The sequence below is a fragment of the Euphorbia lathyris genome, chromosome 1 (genome assembly GCF_963576675.1).
Source record: "Euphorbia lathyris chromosome 1, ddEupLath1.1, whole genome shotgun sequence".
NCBI lineage: Eukaryota > Viridiplantae > Streptophyta > Magnoliopsida > Malpighiales > Euphorbiaceae > Euphorbia > Euphorbia lathyris.
In genome coordinates, this window is record NC_088910.1 from 95,788,193 (window position 1) to 95,808,990 (window position 20,798).

Genomic DNA, 20,798 nt, shown 5'->3' on the forward strand with positions numbered 1-20,798 from the left:
ATATAAATGTTTATAAATATATATCACCAAAAGGTAAAATATCCGATCTAAATTTTTAATGTTTTTATATTATAAAATTCACCAATTGACTACAACAACAACAACAAACAACAACAACAAAGCCTTAGTCCCGAAATGATTCGGGGTCGGCTAACATGAACCATCATATAAAACCGTGAAAATCAAGTCGTGTCAGCGACACAGATTCGCTCCCTCCACTCCGTCCTATCCACTACCATATTTTCCTCAATTCCCAATAAACTCATATCACTCTCGATCACCCTCCTCCAAGTTTGCTTAGGTCTTCCCCTACCCCTCACCACTACATCCCTTTGCCACTCTTCGGTTCTCCTAACCGGCGCATCAAGCGCTCTACGTCTCACATGGCCAAACCACCTTAGTCGGTTTTCTCTCATTTTATTCTCAATAGATGTAACCCCTACTTTTGTCCTAATTATTTCATTACGCACCCGGTCCTTTCTCGTGTGACCACACATCCATCTCAACATACGCATCTCCGCCACCGACATCTTATGGATGTGGCATTGTTTCACTGCCCAACACTCCGTACCATATAACAATGCTGGTCTAATTGCCGTCCGGTAGAATTTTCCCTTCAATCTATTAGGCATGCCGGGATCACAAAGGAAACCCGTAGCACTCTTCCACTTCGACCAACCAGCTTTAATCCTATGGGCAACATCTCCATCTACTTCTCCATCCGTTTGGATAATAGATCCTAAATACCGGAAGCAATCCGAGGCCTGAACAACTCTCCCATCTAGGGTGATTGTCCCTGCCTCCCTACTCCTACGGCCGCTAAACTTACACTCCAAATATTCTGTCTTACTTCGACTCAACTTAAAGCCTCTAGATTCTAGAGTTTGCCTCCATAGTTCCAACTTCATCTCCACTCCTTCTTTCGTCTCATCAACCAACACAATATCATCTGCAAACAGCATGCACCATGGTATACCATCTTGAAGTGAACTTGTTAGTTCATCCATAACGATGGCAAAAAGAAATGGGCTTAGTGCGGAACCTTGATGCACTCCAATCGTAATAGGAAACTCTTCAGTTTTCCCAACACTAGTACGTACACTCGTGCATACTCCCTCATACATGTCCTTTATGATGTCAATATATTTCCGCGAAATGCCTTTCCTTATCAAGGCCCACCAAAGTACTTCCCTTGGTACCTTATCATATGCTTTCTCCAAGTCAATGAAAACCATATGCAAGTCTTTCTTCTTATTTCGATAGTGCTCCATTAATTGTCTCATTAGATGGATGGCTTCCATAGTTGATCTTCCCGGCATAAAGCCAAACTGGTTTTCCGAGATCTTCACCGTCCTCCTTAGCCTTTGTTCAATCACTCGCTCCCAAAGTTTCATAGTGTGACTCATTAATTTGATTCCCCGATAGTTGGCACAATCTTGGACATCGCCTTTGTTCTTATACAAAGGGATTAAGGTACTTTTCCTCCATTTTGATGGCATCTTATTGTTTCTCCAAATTTTGTTGAAGAACGTCGTCAACCATTCGATTCCTCTTTCTCCCAAACATCTCCAAATCTCAATAGGGATGCTATCAGGTCCTACTGCTTTCTTCAACTTCATCTTACTTAATGCCATTTTGACTTCACCCTTTTGAATTCTCCGCAGGCATTCATGATTTATCATATCGTGATGGATACTTATATCTCCAACATCTTGTTGGCGATCTCCATTAAATAAGTCATCAAAATAGGACCTCCATCGTTCCTTGATATCCTTATCTCCAACTAGGACTTTCTGGTCCACATCCTTCACACATTTAACTTTTCCGAGATCTCGCGTCTTCCTATCTCTCATCCGAGCAATTCTATATATGTCTCTTTCCCCTTCTTTCGTATCCAATCTTGTATACAGATCCCGATTCACCTTTGCTCTAGCATCTCGTATGACCTTCTTTACTTCCCTTTTAGCCTCTTTGTATTTTTCGTAGTTCTCGTCACTCCTACATTTCCCCAATAGTTTATAGGATTCTCTCTTACTCTTTACTGCTTGTCGTACTTCTTCTGTCCACCAAGATGTGTCCTTACCCGGTGGCATGCTACCTTTAGATTCCCCTAGAACTTCCTTCGCTACTTCCCTTATACTATGCTCCATCTTATTCCATATTGAATCTATATCTGAATCCATATTGCAAGTCCAAATATCTTTTTTGGTCATCTCATCCACAAATTTTTGTTGATTCTCCCCTTGCAATTTCCACCACTTAATCTTAGTCTCTACTTGAGGTGTTTGTTTTCTTATACATTTCCTACTTCGAAAATCTAGCACCACTACTCTATGTTGGGTTGTCGTACTCTCACCAGGGATCACCTTACAATCAATATAACTCTTTCTCCAAGCACTCCTTACTAAGAAATAAAATGGAAAGAAAAGAGAAAAAAAAAATAATGATGTGTTTCAATATGTATAAAACATATATTTCAAAATCCTTGATAATATGGGCTTTGCTCAATCCATAACCCAGCTAGAGTCGTAATATAGAGAATGTAGGACTCTCCACTGCTCTAAGCATCTATAAATACTTGATTTTGATTGAGAGCAGAAATATTATTTTCTTCTTCCTGCAAACCAACATAAAACCTAAACACTCCAAATTTAATTTACCCTATTACCTATAATGTCTCTTTCCAGCTCCAGCTCCAGCTCGGATTCCGATTCAGGCGATTATTTTGCCGGCCTCACCCGCGTTCCATTGCGCAATCCGGTTTCGCACTATGATTTGAATCCGGAACCACCGGTGTCACCGTACTTTGCGAATTGGAATGCGGATGTGATTCCGAGCTATGATGCCGATTTTATAGCTAGCAACTTTGTGCGCTATGGTTTGGATATTGGTTCTCCAATTGGTATTTATCCTAATAGTCAATTCCAAGTTTGGCGATCGAACGAATTGCATAATCCAAGTATCGGAATGGGAGGGAGATCCCCTGCTGCGAGAATGGTGGTAGAAAATCTAGCTTTGGTGGAATTCAGGAAGGAGGAGGATATGATTGATTGTGCAATTTGCTGGGAGGAGATTGAGCAAGGGGAGATTGTAAATAAGTTGCCATGTTCACACTATTATCATAGACCCTGCATTGTCCCTTGGCTCGAGAGAAAAAATACTTGTCCTCTCTGTCGATACGCGTTGCCCACAGATCGAGTTTCCAGAGATTAGTATGATTGCCACAATTTTTAATAATCAAGTGGTATATTAGGATTTTGATGGTTTACAAACTACTGTCTAGGGTTTATCATAACTAGAATGTCTTCAATTACAGTCAAAAGTATATAGGTTAATTGTAGTTACTTTCACAAATCAGTAAAGATTTTGGCTTTTAGATTGTGTGTTACATACTTTGATGCTTTAGATATTAGTCTGGTTCATGTGTCTAATTTTTGAAATGTATTCTGCTATATTTACTTGTTCAATCTCACTTGCAGGTAGGTACCGTACAATCAATTGCATTTCTTTCAGATCTGTTTCTTTTCTATCAATATGTATGGCTTAGTTATTACTAATCAAAATTACAAATACAGAGAAAATCAACTTCTAAACCAATAGTACAATAGTAAAGCACAATTTTTCATTTAATTCTGCAACTATATCAATTTAATAAAGCTGAAAGACTTTTTGTTTCCCTAGCTCTTTTGTTTCCCTTGCTACTACCGGAACTTGCTTTGTTGGTAGTAGCTTGTAGGGGAAAATTGAGAGGAACAAGACTCCCGTGGAAAACTTGAGCTCCAAATGGAGTTCCCACATCATCATGCATCTCCATGAGCTTGACAGTATCCTCTTTGAGATTGTACCACACAAGGTTTCTTTCTTGTACTCCCATTAAAAATTCATCTCCATTCTTTGAGAAAGGAGATACTGTCATAGCTTTAAAATTAAATGACAGAAGGTTTGGTGTAACGGAAACCAGTTTAGTCCAGGAGTCCTTCACTCCGTGTTCTGTCATCACCCAAATGTCAAACCTGTTATGAATATGATAGTTTGCACATAACGACAGCATTCTTCCAACACTTAATATGCAGAAGTAATGTTCACCCCCACTCAGCTCAGGCTCCGGAACCACCGTGAACTTTTCAGTCCCGAGGTTAAAAGCAACAATCTTACTAGGGCTCGCCATAATCCGATCTACATCCACTAGCCAATGCAAAGCATCACCAAGAAGCAAACCCATCTTGTCATCAGTACCAAGAACGTAAGTCATTCCCGAAATTTGCCTCCATAATTTTGATTTCAGGCTGTAAATCATAGTTTCAGTCATACATTCTGACGATGAAAGCACAATAAACTGACATAGCCTCACTACCTTATAATCATCAGCAATTGGATCGTACCCAAACCCTAAAGTCCAAGAAATACGATCAAATCTTATATTATTAGTTCTGCGGGGAAGACGCAAAAATGGTAAAATCTGATGCTTTCTTGTTGCTGGGTTGATCAAGACAACCCTCCCAACTGCATTGCTAAAGCATAATAACCCATTACAAGAACCCACTATCATGATATTATTAATTGAAACCATATCAATGAGATTATAACTTGAAACATCGATTTTTAAAGGATAATGGAGTTGGACAACTCTATCAAGTGAATCAAAACTCACGGAGTAGAGGGAATCGTGATGAACTTCTGAAAAAATCACACCTAGGTGAGAATCGGTCTCCATAGATATTCTCCAATGGGTTTTGATGAAATTTGGGCCATCGATTTCAGCACAGTATGACTTGGAGAGACGTCTGAAGCGCAAGAGACTATCTACCGGAAGCCGGCTAAGAATGCTAGTAATTAATTCTGGCGGCAATGTCATTTTGATATATTTTCAAGAAGGGAACAAGAAAGAACCCAATGGATTTCTTCTTTGGCTTTTTGATTGTGGATAATCTAACCTGTGTGTTTTTCTTTAATACTAATACATACTGTTTTGGGCGGTTGTTTTTCTGGTAAATATGGGGTAAATTACACCTATGGCCACTGATCTTTATCTATTTTCACATTATGACCACTCTACTTCATTTCTTTCTGGTATGACTATTGAACTTTATATATTTTAACACCGGTGGCCACTTAACGCCTCAAAACGACCATTGAAGGCTAACAATAAAAAATCCAAAGCCTTAATGATATTTTAAGGAACTTTAATTCTTGAGAATTTTTCGTTTTGAGGTTATTTAGGTGTTGTTTGGTTAGGAGAGAGAAAGTGAATTTTAATTATTTAGGTTATATTGAGGCTTTATCGAAAATCATTCGGTTGAACAATTTCATATCTTCTTTCTCAAACTCATTTTGCTTAGTTTAGGGACTTAATTGATGATTTTTGCTCAGTTTATAAACTTAATTGATGATTTTGATAGTTTAGGGTCCTAATTGATTCCTAAACATTAGTTTAGGAACCCAAATAAATGTAGTACCTTTTATTTTTCGACAAATCTTTATCTGCTTTAAAAAAAAAACAATTAATGCATATGCGGATTTTTTTTCTATTAAAATCAGAACTTTTTCTTTTTCATAATAGTCATTTTATTTTCTATTCTTTCACTTATACCCTCTTTCTCCTCCATCCTATTGCATGAAACTGAAAATTTGGAACAAAATTACCTTTAAGACAATACAATTTTCTGCAAAAATTACCAAATGAGTATAGCATTTCTTATTTTTATGTGAAAATATTAATTATGTTTTATTAATGGCAAAAATCATAATTAAGTCCCTGAATTTTGGCAGTTTTAATGATTAAGCTCTTGGTCATTTATTTTTTCACATTGAACCCTTAATCATTGATTTTATTATGGATTTGACCCTTATTTAACTTTTTCGTCAACTTTGGACTGCATACATCGTTAGAGCAATTCGGCTTGTTGAAATGAACAGATAAAAATAAGAGTTCCTTGACTAAGAGATATAAAAATTAAAAACTAAAACGAAATTAGAATCCGGCTTGTGATTTTCATCAATCGCCAAATCGATCTTCTCAACTCCTAAACTCGACGGAAAATTTAAATAAGGACCAAATTCATAACAAAATCAATGATCAAGAGCTCAATATGAAAAATTAATTGATCAGGGATTTAATTCTTAAAACATGTAAAGTTCAGGAGCTTAATTATACTTTTGCCTTTATTAATGATTACCTAGAAAAAATAAATATTAAAGGGTATTAATTATAACTTATCCTATACCATAAGGCATAGGATAGCCGGACGGTTTTGATTGATAGAAAATAAGAAACTATCGAGGATTTTAAGTTGGGTAATTAATTTATTAGTCCCTATATTTTGACAAAATACACTGTTTAGTCCCTGTATTATCAAAAACACATGGTATGGTCCCTAATCTTTTTCTTAGTGAACTGTTTAGTCCTTTAGTCTGTTTGTTAGATTTTTTTTTTACTGTTTATGACTTCAGAAATGACTAAATTACCCTTTACTATTTACCTTCAAAATTCAGAAGAGGAAATCCAATTTAGAAGAAGAAGCTATTTGTATGGAGAACAAGAAAAAGAACAGACTCAATGCTTACGAATTTAAACGATTAGGAAGAAAATCAAGAAAAAGAACACCTAAAATTGATTTCAGATGTATTAGAGTTTAAAGGAAGGAAAATAAAGGAAAAGAAGAACGCATATCCAAATTGACTAACAGAATCTTAATGAGAGTCTAACAGCAGGGACTAAACAGTTTACTGAGAAAATCGTTAGGGACTAAACAGTTCACCGAGAAAAACGTTAGGGACTTTACCGTGTGTTTTTAAAAATAAAGGGACTAAACAGTATGTTTTGTCAAAATATAAGGACTAATAAACCAATTACCCTTTTAAGTTTTATTATAGGGTTAAGGTGCAAAAATACCCCTAACGTTTTGGGTCAGGAGCAATTTTACCCCTAACGTCTAAAATTGTGCAATTTTGCCCCTAACGTTGGAAGTCAAGAGCAATTTTACCCCTAACTTTAATAAATTTGATCAATTTCAGACACTATTATAAAACACAGACATTTTTGTTCATTATTCAACATCAATTGCATAACAATTCGTTATGAAAAAAAGGATTTCACGTTTTTATAATTTAATAATAGAATTTGAGATTAATATTTATAAATTTAGTGAATTTTTTGAATTTATTTTGTCTAATTCGTACAAAAAGACAGTATATTTTATATTTTTATTATTTTTTTCACATCCCAACGTATGTTTATGATTTGTTACTGATAAAATAACACACGTATGAAGTGTAGATGACAAGATCCATGACCGAGAAGACAGTTTGATGAATTATTTCTCAAATTGACCCAATTTATTAACGTTAGGGGTAAAATTGCTCTTGGCTTCCAACGTTAGAGGTAAAATTGCACCATTTTAGACGTTAAGGGTAAAATTGCTCATGGCGCAAAACGTTAGGGGTATTTTTGCACATTAACTCTTTATTATGGGTGTTGTTAAACCCAGCCCCAAATTCCCACCCCTAGTCTTGAAAGGATTTTCATGGTTTACAAACTACTATCTAGGGTTTATCATAACTTCAGTTACCAACTGCTACATGTTTAAGCTTTTCTATATTGTTACATATATTATATATTATCGATAAATTTATTTGTTTTTTTTTACAACGGAGAGGCGTCAAATTTAGTATTCCAGACTCCGAATTTTGAAAATGTTGCAAAATAGATTCATCAATATTCTCCATAACCCTAAATCAAAGTAAAGTAACCTAAATTAAAAAAACCGAATCAAAACCTAAATAAATTCTATAAATTCTATAAATTCAAAATCCTAAATCAAAATCCTTAAAATTAACAAGTTTAGATCCTTTAGTTTTTACTTAAAAAATAAGTTTAGATCCTTAAATTAATTCAACAAATTAAAAAATCCTAAGTTAAAAGCCCTAAATTAAAATAAATCTAACTTATTGAAAGAAAAGTACAACCTATTAGTGGTGGTGGTGGTCGACCGGAGTAGTTAAAAGAAAATGGGGAAGGATGGATGAGAATTTGAAATCAAAGAAGAGAAGATGAAATTTTTAGAAAGATGGGGAGGAGGAGGAGCTTCTTCTTTGAAAGAAGAACTTCCAAACATTGCAAAGGAGCTTTAAAGTCACTACATGATTCCTAATTTTTTTTTTTTTTTTAATTTGGCAACGTAATTTTGGTTAGGACTAATTTAAGGTGGAAATAGGTTAAAATAGTCTTCTCGACATGTACCTTAATGTTTTTATGTGAATGTCACAACCGTCTGGTATCCTAAGCCGACAACTTAGACTAATCTAGATTTGAATCGAATAGGTTCCTCTTAAGATGTAAAGTTCTCCCACCAAATATTTTAATCACAGCTGCATTCTCATCTCTTGGATCACCTGGATCACATGCTTGGTGGTTAGTTTTAATGTGACATTGATGATTGATTGATAGAGCATCTTGGAGCTTTAGATAAAACATACATTAGAGTTCAAGGTATTGGCTACAAATAGACGTAGTTACTGAAATTGAAAGGGTGTAATTGCTGTCGATGTGTTTGGAGTTTGTTCACGACATAAACAATTTATGTATGTATTGATCGATTGGGAGAGATTTGCTGGCAATGATGATGTTTTAAATAGACAAAATGATTTAAAAGTGCCTCACTGGGAATAAAATTTAATTTTGTAGAAAACATATGTAACAAAATCCAAAATTGGGATTATATAGGATTTTATTATCTTGTTGATATCGAGTACCGTGTGTGAACGATTGGAACTTGGAAGGAAGTGATAAAAGTTGGATGTGTCTACCTGAAGGTCTAATAACATGTGAGAGCCAAGAAGGTTCAAGAGAAGTTTCAGTCGTATACGATTCAGACTTTTGATGTTAAGGAAAAAGAAAAAAAGTTCATGCTAACGAAAACGTGAAGACACAAAGATGAGAAAAAAATGTAAAAAACACGAAAAGTGAAAAATATAGAAAAACAAAAACTTGAAAATGTAAAAAAAAAACGTTAAAAACATGAAAACGTGAAAAATATTTTTAATGTTAAAAACAAGAAAACGTGTAAAGTTCACGCTTTCTTATTTTCGCATTTGTTTATGTTTTTGTGTTTTTTCGCATTTTCATGTTTATTATTTTTTTGTGTTTTCATACTTTCGTGGTTTTTCACGTTGTATTTTTTGCATTTCGTCATTTTTTCGCGGTTTTCACATTTTTGTGTTCTCACGTTTTTGTGTTTTTGTGTTTTTTTGCATTTTCGTGTTTTTTGTATTTTTTCATATTTTTGTGTTTTTCATGTTTTCGTGGTTTTGCATTTTTCATGTTTTCGTGTTTTTCACGTTTTTTTTCTTCATTTTTTCGTGTTTTTGTGTTTTGTTATAATGTGTCCGTGTTATTCATATTTTTCGTATTTTTATATTTTTAATGTTTTCCATTTTTTTAGGATATAAATTATGAATTTGCCAAAACTTATAGGTTTTGAGAAATTGGCTAGAGAAAATATTAGGTATTTAATGAAAGGTAATTTTATAAATTACAAAAATATAATATAAACAATAACTATTCTTAGGTTAAAATTAAGAATGACCATTCCACAAAAACAAAAAATAGAGATTCCATGAAATAGTTATTTCATATAAAAAAATCAGCCAAAAATATGAATAGTCATTCTTTAAGCCATCTGTAAGAGTATCCACGATGGTTGGTAACAACCATTGTGGCTTATGTAGGATAAGTAATAAAATGTAGCAACATCTCGTTAGAAGGGATTAATTTTTTAAATTTTTTTGGGGTTCAGAAAAATATATTAATTAACAATAGATATTGAAACTGTAGTTTTCCAGAGCTAAGCCATAATTTTGTACCACTTTTTACAGCTTTCTACGCATAGGGGAGGAGCTTCACTTGCTGATTATGGCGATGCAGCCAATGAGGTCCTCCGTACATGTAAAAAGTTTTAATAAGGCTGAAAGTAATTTATGAAGATGAGAGAGAAAGACTTGTTACTTAATTATTATGTGAGATACTTAAATTTGTCACAATAGATTATTGATTTATTTCAACCATGGATGTAAAAAGTTTCAATAAGACAGAAAGTATTTTATGAAAATGAGAAAGAATGACTTGTTACTTAATTATTATATAACTTACTTAAATTTGTTGCAATAGGTTATTGGTTTATTTCAGTCATGTTCACATGCACTGTATTTATTATAACTACACTTATACAAGTAACAATCAAATTAGACCCATTAAAGATGGTCTAACTGTACAAGAAGTAACAATCAAATTAGGTCCATTAGAAATGGTCTAACCGAACAAGCTCTAAGTCATGAATGATGAAAATATAAATATCTTGAAGAAGAACATGTTGTCATCAACTTAAAAGTCATGAGATTATAAAAAATGGACTAAGTATAAATTAATAATTGAACACTCGCTAATCCCACCATTTAATTTGTGAACTGCTATATACTGCAACTATTATACTTTTCACCGCACCCTTTTGACATTTATGCCCTCCTCACAATTTCAAACCAAAAACTCTCAAATCCTTTCTAGCTTTTTTAGATTTTCAAAAAACCCGACCTAAAACGACATGGCACCAAGCAAGGCGTGGGAAAAGACTTTATGAAGGTTCCGGTAAGTTTTAATTTAAAAAATTGACTGAAATCACGAGTTCCGCTTCCAAAATCGGAGGCAGAACCCTTTTTTTTCACTAAACGGACCACCGATGTCGTTGCCACCACGGGCGGAACGGACGAACTGTCCGTTCGTCCGTGGTGGCAACAGCATCGACCATGCTTTTCAATTTACGGTGGAAAGCATGGCGTACTCGTTCCACCATTAGATGGAACGAGTGGCGCACCAGTTCCACCTTATGGTGGAACTTGGTGCCGCTGCCGTTCCACCTAATGGTGGAACTAGCGGCCCGTCCGTTTGGCCCTACGGTCAAACGAAATGCGCTGTCATTTTGGCTGTTGGGCCAAACGATTGCGGCACCCGGGTCGGCCCTGGGGCCAACCCCCGCGCCGCAACCGTTTGGCCCAACGGCCAAACTGACAGCGCATTCTGTTTAGGCCAAAACGGGCCCGAATTAATTTTTTTTTTAAATAATTTTTTTTTTGAAAAAAATTTAATTCGGGCCGCCTCTTGGTAGTCCCAAATTATTAAAAAAAACGAGAAATTGAGTATATTAAAAAAAATGCTTTATTTGCTTACATATTTTATTTTTGTTTTACAGGCTGATATTGCTGAGGGTCGTTCGGGCCACAGGCATACAAGCTCACGTGTTGTGACTTCCTCTGTCTAGAGGCTGCGGACGGAGCAGAGAATGATGGGGATGCCTAGAGGGCACAGACTGCACACGACGAGCATGTTAGACGTCAGGAGATGGACGGAGATGAGTCTATGCCTCCTCAGAGTGCTTCTTCTATATGAGTACCTCCTCAGACAGTGACCAGAGGTCGAGACGAACGTTTTGCTGCTACAGCAGGATCGCCTTCGGGTGAGAATTTTAAATTTAGTTATTATTATATGATTTATTCGCGATTAGTAGAAAATATACGAATATTCTGAAATGAGTTTACTTTAATTTCAGATAGCAGCAAGCGCGCTCTAGGAGTACTGGAGAGGATGACTGGATCGTGAAGACGCCGGTTCCCGGAGGTCCATCTGATGGTCTTGTGATCCTGAGGTTTTTAGGACATATTCCCTATGCTATCTAGAGCGGGCAGGATAGGGGCCTCCTCCGGTGTCAGACACGCTCAGTCTATTATGGGAAGCTGTGTGTATGGTACAGTGGTGCTTCTAGGGATGCTTTTCTTTGACGGCTGCTAAAATAGCACATGTCTTTGCTTGAGCCGAACTCATATCACGCACAATTAATTTAGATGCGGTACTGAGTCCGCTCATCTGCCGACTTCCCTCTGGATACACACGTAACGTATGATTGTGCTGACCAGTTAATCCAGCCTTAGCCTTTATCCCCCAACCAGAAAGTTCTGGCTGTTGATAGGCTTTAATCTCAAATTTACACCTGCACGCTTTAGTTTACTTTTTCTTATTAACCCTACATCATCTGTTCTCCCTCTGTAGCGTTCACCCCGTGAACATCTCAATTTCTTTTGCTTTCTCCCATGTTTCTGCAAAGATATTATAATCTTAAACCCAATTCGAATAGCTACCTGTTTTGACCAATTAACAGCATCTTCACACGAAGGGAAAACGATGTCCGTTATAAAACGGGAACTGTAATCAATGCTGTCGGGTTGCCAATCTTCTAACGGTTTTCTTTCCCCCATGTTTGTGCGAAGATATTATAATCTCAAACCCAATTTGAATAGTAATCTGTTTTGACCAATTAACAGCATCTTCACACGAAGGGAAAACGATGTCCGTTATAAAACGGGAACTGTAATAAATGTCGTCGGGTTGCCAATCTTCTAACGGTTCCTGAATATATAAAAAATACATAATAAGTATTAACAATACGTACAAAAATTTAAAAAGTAAAATTCGGGTGCATAATAGGTATTAACAATACGAGTAAAAAATAAAAAATAAAAATTCGGGGCTTATTCGGGCAGGCTGCCCGTTAAAAATTAAAATTCCGAGCTTGTTCGTGTCACGTCTGTGTCTAAATTTCTAGAATTTATATCTAGATATTAATATATATTATAATTATGGGGTATGTGATTTTTATTTGGTGTTATAGGAAAAATTTGCAGTTAATTCGAGGGGTTTAGGTATAAATTAAAAGTTTAGAGTAATTATTAAAAGATTATATAAAGATGGAGGACCAAAATGGATATTTATCAAATTTTGGATATATATCCTGAATCTTCCAGGACATATGCATCGTCTTCTTCTTTATTTCTTTTCTCTTCTTCTCTATTTCTTTTTCTTTTTATCAAATCGTTCTTCGACCGTTTCTCCACCGTTTCTTTGATTTACGGAGATTCGACCGTCCAAATCACTTGAAACTTAACCTATAGCATCCTTAGGCATAGATCTAAATCCTAACCGAAGAGTTTTTGAGTTTTGGAAGCGTTTGGAGGGAAAACGTCTTAGACTGATTTAGCGGAGAATTGAACGGGTGTATTTTCTTCAATTCATAGCTAAGGTAAGTCACTATCAACTATATTTTGAGTTTTATGTATATAGATATATATATATAATCAAGGAATTGCCAGAAATTGATATTTTAGGGTTATGTTAGAATTTTGTAAAATTGGGGTTTTTCACAATCTTGCTTTTTATTGTGAAATTATAGTTCAAATGAACTATTGACTATGTTTAAATATGAATTACAGATTTTGCTAGGTTATATTGATTTGAGGTTTCGTTGGTTGATTAATTTTGGAATTTTATTTGATTAACGATTGATATTTTGGAGAATTGAACACTTGTGAACTTAATTATGATCAAGTGAAGTATATACATATATGTTTTTGGTTTCAATCTATATTATATATATGGAATTAAATGTTTGCTATCCATTGAGAGCAGCCAATTGAATTGTCGGAAGACTTGTCCTATAAAGAGGAACCAATAGATATCCTAGCTAGAGAACAAAAAGTCATCAGGAACAAAACCATACCACTTGTTAAAGTTATGTGGCACAGACACTCTCGTGAGGAAGCAACCTGGAAAAGAGAGGAGGATATGAGACAACAATATCCCCATTTATTCACCTAGACGGGTAATTACAATTTCGTGGACGAAATTTCTTAAGGTGGGGAGGATTGTCACGTCCGTGTCTAAATTTCTAGAATTTATATCTAGATATTAATATATATTATAATTATAGGGTATGTGATTTTTATTTGGTGTTATAGGAAAAATTTGGAGTTAATTCGAGGGGTTTAGGTATAAATTAAAAGTTTAGAGTAATTATTAAAAGATTATATAAAGATGGAGGACCAAAATAGATATTTATCAAATTTTGGATATATATGCTGAATCTTCCAGGACATATACATCGTCTTCTTCTTTATTTCTTTTCTATTCTTCTCTGTTTCTTTTTCTTTTTATCAAATCGTTCTTCGACCGTTTCTCCACCGTTTTTTTATTTACGGAGATTCGACCGTCCAAATCACTTGAAACTTAACCTATAGCATCCTTAGGCATAGATCTAAATCCTAACTGAAGAGTTTTTGAGTTTTGGAAGCGTTTGGAGGGAAAACGTCTTAGACTGATTTAGCGGAGAATTGAACGGATGTATTTTCTTCAATTCATAGCTAAGGTAAGTCACTATCAACTATATTTTGAGTTTTATGTATATAGATATATATATAATCAAGGAATTTCCAGAAATTGATATTTTAGGGTTATGTTGGAATTTTGTAAAATTGAGGTTTTTCACAATCTTGCTTTTTATTGTGAAATTATAGTTCAAATGAACTATTGACTATGTTTAAATATGAATTACAGATTTTGCTAGGTTATATTGATTTGAGGTGAGGGCGAGCCTTGGCGCAACGGTAAAACGTTGTTGTCGTGTGACCAGAGGTCACGGGTTCGAGTCTTAGGAGCGGCCTCTTGCCAATTAAATTGGCAAGGGAAGGCTTGCCCCCAATACACCCTTGTGGTGGGACCCCTCCCCGGACCCTCGTTCAGCGGGGACGCGTAATGCGACCGGGCCGCCCTTTTTTTTATATTGATTTGAGGTTTCGTTGGTTGATTAATTTTGGAATTTTATTTGATTAACGATTGATATTTTGGAGAATTGAACACTTGTGAACTTGATTATGATCAAGTGAAGTATATACATATATACATATATGTTTTTGGTTTCAATCTATATTATATATATGGAATTAAATGTTTGGTATCCATTGAGAGTAGTCCGGTATGGTGGATTTAATTTTAAAGACCATATTTAGTGAGAAATATGGCCTGTGTACACAGTCTGAAGACGTATTGGGTATGGCAAAAAAGTGTTGGATAAGACCATATGGGATAGGCAATGTTAAGAGACATCTCGTATATGTTGTGAATTGTGATTTGAATTATAAGGGGATGAACTCAAGAATGGATACAAGATTATATATTTTTGGTTTTTGGTTTAATACCTTGATCCTATTATGAACTTTAGTTTTGAGTATATTTTACAAGGTTTTGATTAAATCCTTTATAAATGTATATATATGTAGTTATATTAAGTAAAGTTGATTTTTATAGCTGATAGTTTCTTATTGAGATTTTTATCTCATGTTTTCCAAATGTTTTTAATGTTTTGTTTTAGGCGAAGAAGTGCAAGGTACCGAGAGGGATACTCGATCCTAGGGCGAGGTTCGGTTACAGCTACGAGGTGCAAGTCGTCTCTAGGGTATTGCATCCATTTTGTTCATGTATGTGGATAGTATAAGGACACTTGTATAACTTGTTTTTGGTAGTGTCCTTTTGTTTGATATGCATTGTCTACATATATATATATAATTAGTTGAAGTTGAGAATTTGTGGAATAGTGTGATATTGGTTATGAGTAAATCATAACTTGTCTATATAGGTGATGTTGGAAAATCAGATTCATATCAGAATCTTGTGATGCATTTTTCGATCAGATATAGGTCTAATCTGTCATGGAGTCCTAAATGAAAGTTCTTTATTATTATCTTACGGTTCCAGGGGTTTTTGAATCGTCTTAATCGGACTCCGTATGAAAAAGTTATGCTGGAAATGACATATGATGGTCATTTTAACTTAAAACTAGAATTTGGTTTTTGCTTGATTTTTCTCCTTATTTGAGAGATACTGCTACTGGTTTATATAATAAGTCAGTAGTTATGTCTCACCGTCTTATCTGATCTTATTTTAGGTCGGGTTTGACAGTTCGGGCCTTTTATAGGCTAAACGGACAGGCTGCCCGTTAAAAATTAAAAAAGGGCCATTTTTAGTCTAAACGGGCAGGTCACTCTGCTCGGCCTATGACGGAACGAGCGCAGCACACGCGCTGCTCCTTCCGTAGATGGAACGAGCGTTGTTTCGCAGGCCGAATGGGTAGTTCATCTATTCGGCATGCGGATCGAATGACATGAGCCGCCCGTTCAAGCCAAATCCTTAAAAAAAATTCAAAAACAAAAATTTAATTTAAATTTAGTTCGTAATAATACCTCGTGTTCCAAATCATGGTCTTCGGAAATGTTCGGGTCCATTTTTGTCAAAGTCGGATTTTTCAGTTTGGAAGAGAAAGAGAGAAAAAGAAATTTGAGTTTTAGTACCAAAACAAATGAGGAGGGTATAAATGTCAAAATGGTAGGGTGAAAAGTATAATAATTACCGTATTAATACCCTTTAATTTTCTCTCTAACAACGAGGTAATTGGAGGTTACGTCATCATTGATAAAAAAAAACACAAAGATCAAAATAAGAAAAGGAAAGAGTTTGGAATTCCACACAAAAGAAATTTATCATTTTCACAAATGGAGTGGAAACTTGTATTATATGGCTGTCGACAAAAGCAATCAATAAAAATAATCCCTCTGAATTATTATTTATACTTTGAACATTTTTGTTTGAATTCATTTTTGGAGCTATTTTTTGAATTCCAAACAGAAAAAAAAGTACTCCTTCTGATTAGAATTAATTAATATTGTTTAAGGGAAACCATTCTAAATTACAATTCGTTTTTATTCAATTTCATTCTTTTTCTCAATTTTACCGTTGTTAAAAATTCTCTATTTAATACATACCTTTTCAATATGGAAAATTTATGAGGGAATATAAAAAAAATTACATCACTCTACAAATTTATTTATTTTAATTTATTATAATTAATAAAAATAAAGTACATATTGTTGGAGAATTAATCATTAAAAAAGAGATTATATAGTATATTGTCTTTTTAAACTTTATTAATAATTTCTTAATTTACAAAATTTTATCTTAAACCCTATATTTTTTTAAATAAAATTATTAAATAAAGTTTTAAAAGATAATATTGCCACATAATCTCTTTTTTAATGATTAATTCTTTAATAATATTCACTCTTTTTCATTAAAAACCGTATATTTTAAAATGATGAAAATATTGGATAAGAATTAGAAATATTTGCTTAATAAACAGTAACCAACAAATAAAAGCCGATAAACTAAACCCGTCCTTAAAATTAGACCTGTTCATGCGCCCATTGATCCGTTCAAGCCCGCCATTCATAAAATGGGCTTGGACATGTATATTTAACATTTAACCCAATCCAGTCCGAACCCATAAAAGCCCGAATGTATAATAATTTGGGTTTGGGATTTGTCTCAAAATCCAGACCCAACCTGGCCCGATCCATCCTTATAAAAAAAATGCTATATTTATCATTTTACTTTGCACTTCAATATTTTTTCTAATTATTTATTTCAAATTATTCAGGTTAGTAGTACATTGATAACTCAATTTGCTGAGTTAGAATTTAGTATTGTGTAAACAATTTTTCTTTTTATTGTTTATTCTAATATTTTATGCTATTTGATCATAATAAATAATTAAAATTTAATGCAACAAGAGTGTCTTATTTATTCCTTTTATACAAATCAAGGTTTAATTAGTCCCTGTTAACTTATTTTTACCTCTATAACTTATTTTTACCTCTGTAACATCTCATTTTCTTTCCTATTTAATGACTTATTTGTTTATAGATTAAATTTTATTATTTTGTTAATTGTTTTTTGCTTACAAAAATCATGTCCATTGTTTGCTGTTAAATTTTTTTACATCCACTGAATTTTATTGAATCAGTTAACTAAATTTTATTTTATTAATTTTTTTTTAAGTATAACCATATTTTTCAATTTTAATATAATTTATTTTTAATATAAATATATTAGTTGGACTGATCGGATTGGTCTTGGAAATTAGTTTTTGTAGTTTGGCTCAACCCGGTTCAAACCCGATATAAATATAATATGAACTGGGTTGGGCTTGGACAATATAGTTATGTGTCAATCCCACTTAGATCTGATCCAACCCTGGTCCGGTCCAATCCATGAACAAGTCTACTTAAAATTGACAATAAATTAGTTTTATAATAATATTTCATAAAATAAAACTGATGAGAGTGGGGCTAAGAGCTATGGCATCAATCATTCAGAGGTTGAAACTGACGGGTAAGGTAAAAGAATGTCCAACTGGTTCACACCTTTAATTTCTTGTTTTCCTTTTTAAAAAAACTAGTCGAAGACCCGCGCGTTGCACGGGAATACAATAGTATTTAACAAATTGATGTTGCTTTTTTTTTTTTAACAAAACATAACATTATTTAATGATAGTGGATAAATCTTTTTTATATTCTTATTATAATCCGGTCTGTCTCTATCCTATACTAACCATCTAATAGTAAAAATACACAGTTATTTTGTTAATTTGTAAAAATCAAAATAACCCTAAAATTTACCAATTATACATGTAGAAGATCATAAATTAGGATCGTTGTATGGTATTAAATAAACTTTCATTAAAATTAGATAAAATTAATATATTAGTATATGTTTTAAAAAAATGTTCATATATTTTTAATAAAGAGAACGATCAAGAAATGATTGATTGTAGTAAAAGTAAGATAAAAGTAAAAGATAAACAATGATTTGACAAAAAAAAAAAAATATAATTTTTATTTTTACACACCATCAGAATTAAAAATCAAATTACAAATTAGGGTAACTATAAAGATGATTTATGTCAAAACTGAAAGTTTTTTTTAATCTCTATGGATAAATGCATTGGATGCCTAATCAAGTTAAGCAACCCTTTATTATCTCTTCGTTCTGTCTCTGCTGGTGTTTTGATTTGAGTCGATCATGAGCTGAAAATGCTTTCTTAGCTATAATAATCATTTTAAGGACCTAAAACCAACTTTGTTTATAGCTTTAAAATAAAAATAGGATAAAATGGGAATTAATTTAATTTAATTTAATAAGTAATAATATTATGAATTACAATGGTGTTTGGATCTATGAAGAGGAAGATATTCGTCGTCTTACTCTTGATTTCTATAAAGCCCTCTTTAAAGAGGAAGACGTGGATCTGGACAAAGCTCTTTCCGGGATCACCTTTCCTATGCTGGAGGAGGATGCTATTGAAGAAGCTTTCCGTCCTATCGACCTGAAAGAAATTGATCTTGCCTTCTCCAGTATTGGAGCTACAAAGGCTCCAGGGATTGATGGTATTCCTGCTAGTTTCTACCATAAACACTGGGACACGGTGAAGGAAGGCATCTACAACTTTATAGTAGGGGTTTTCCGTGGCTCCAATGATATTAGCATGGTGAATAAAACCCTCATGGTTCCCATTCCTAAAGTGGAGAAACGTTCCTCCTTTTTAAAAATGAGGCCAATCAGCCTATGTAATGTGTTATACAAAGCTATCACTAAGATTGTGGCTAATAGGCTCTGGCGTATCCTTGCTGAGATTATTAGCCAAAATCAAGGTAGTTTTATTCCTGGAAGGCAAATGATGGACAATGTGGTTATTGCCCAAGAGATGGTTCATTCCATGAAAATAAGGAAAGGTAAGAAAGGGATTATGGCTCTCAAACTTGATTCGGAGAAAGCCTATGACCGTTTAAACTGGAGTTTCCTTATGGATAGCTTAAGGAAAGTTGGTATTCCTGAGAACTGGAGGAATGTGATTGAGGGTTGCGTCTCTTCTCCTGTTTTCCAGGTTTTGATCAATGGAGATATGTTTAATAAGTTCTCTCCTTCTAGGGGTATCCGCCAAGGAGATCATATGAGCCCATTTCTTTTTGTGATAGCTATAGAGAGGCTGGCTCATCTAAATCAAGAGGCTGTGAGTAAGGGGATTCTCCATCCCGTGACCATTAACAAGTTTTGCCCTCCTATTTCCCATCCGTTCTTCGTTGATGATGTGATGATCTTTGTGGAAGGGAATGAGGAACAAGTTGGTGTGGTCATGGACATCCTTAATTGCTTTTGCGCCGCTTCTGGCCAGAAAATCAATATCCACAAGTCTCGGATGATGTGCTCTAAGAACATGGATAGAAGTATGTGTAAAAGTCTTAGCGATCGTTCTGGTATTCCTCTTACTCACTCTTTGGGCAAGTATCTTGGGGTTCCCCTCCACACTGACAGAGTTTCCAAAGCCTCCTTTAGAGAGACTCTGGATAAAACTAATGGGTTGTGTGCCAGTTGGAAGGCTAATTCCCTCTCTTTGGCTGGTCGTCTAACCTTAATTCAGTCTATCAATTGTGCGGCTCCCAATCATATCATGCAAGCCTGTAAGTTGCCTGAGCCGGTTCTCAATGAACTCGACAAAATTAATCGGCGCTTCCTTTGGGGAGAGTCTGGAGAGGGAAGGAAAATTCACCTCGTCCCTTGGAAGGAGATTTGCCAGCCCAAAAGTAAGGGGGGCCTTGGCATTAGACAAGCTAAGGACAATAATAAAGTTTTACTTATGAAGCTCCTCTGGAGAATGTGGCAAAACCCTTCTTCTCTTTGGGTTCGTCTGCTTTGTGGCAAGTATCGAAAGGACAAAATCTTTGGGGGCCCAAAGAAGAGAGTTGTCAATTGTTCTTTCCTTTGGAAAGGGCTCAGTGTTGTGTTTACTGAGTTTTGCTCGGGAGTTGGCCTGGAGGTGGGTAATGGTAAGTCCATTAGCTTCTGGTATGACACCTGGATCGGTGATAAACCTCTTATAGATCTTTGTAGCTCCCCCCCGAGTAACATCTGTAACTGGAAGATTGCTGATGTGGTGGACTCTGATGGGGACTGGATTTGGTCTAAGTTTGATTCCTTATTGAGCCTGGATAATCTCCTCAGAATCAGGGGAGTGAAGATTAGTAATCTTGAGGAA